We start from the raw sequence: 1,123 nt of genomic DNA on the forward strand, positions 1-1,123 counted from the left end.
GGGGAATTAGCTAGGGGGCGAGGGAGAGGGATAAAGGGGATCTGGCGAGAGGAAGGGAATTAGCTAGGGGGAATCTTACTAATGGCGCACCAGCGGTCGGTGCGCCATTAGTAATCTTTTTCTTACATAGCAATGGCGCACCGGGCAGAGGTGCGCCATTAGTATTCTTTTTTTTATATATAGCAATGGCGCACCAGCCAGAGGTGCGCCATAAGTAAATTTTTTTTGTTGCATGTAATAATTTTTTAGAAAATGAATATGAATATGAAACAGTAATATTTTTTATAAAAAACAGTAATAATTGTTGTTTAACAACAATTGTAGTCTACACTTTTTTATTATTATTTTTTAAAAAATGAAGAGGGGAGAGGAGGCGCGGGTGGGATCGAGATCGAGATGGAGGGGGAATCGAGATCGAGATGGAGGGGGATCGAGATCGAGTGTCCTCATGAATATTCAATATTTTATCATATTGAATATGAAAAAATATCATCAAATTTGAAAAAATATTCATGAATTCAAAAAGTTCCCATGAAATTTAAAAATATTCATGATATCAAAAAGTGCCCATGATATTTAAAAATATTCATGATATCAAAATATATACTAATGGCACACTTCTATAGGATGCGCCATTAGTAGTTTAAACTAGTAATGGCGCACTGTGAGGCGGTGCGTCATTAGTAGTTTTGCAAAAAAAGAATAAAAAAAATCAGTACTGGTGCACTCCATGTCTGGTGCGCCATTACTAGTTAGAACTAGTAATGGCGCACCAGAGGTAGGATGCGCCATTAGTATGTATGTAAAAATGAAAAAAAAAATTATCACTAGTGGCGCACCAGTTTTCTGGTGCGCCATTAGTGTCTTCCACACTAATGGCGCATCACCAACTGGTGTGCCATTAGTATATAGTAGTGGCGCACTACTTCCCTGGTGCGCCATTAGTGTCAATCCTATCTATAGCCCTTTCTCCTAGTAGTGAGATCCATGTGAAGCAATTCAAACGGGCGAGTGGTGGTCATGATAGTCTTCGCTGGATGCTTGGCCTTCGTCATCTTCCCAACTTCACAGGCTCCACATAGGTGATCCTTGAGGAATTTGACATTCTCGATGCCAATGACAT

Source organism: Triticum dicoccoides, chromosome 3A (genome assembly GCF_002162155.2).
Source record: "Triticum dicoccoides isolate Atlit2015 ecotype Zavitan chromosome 3A, WEW_v2.0, whole genome shotgun sequence".
In the NCBI taxonomy this organism is placed as follows: Eukaryota; Viridiplantae; Streptophyta; class Magnoliopsida; order Poales; family Poaceae; genus Triticum; species Triticum dicoccoides.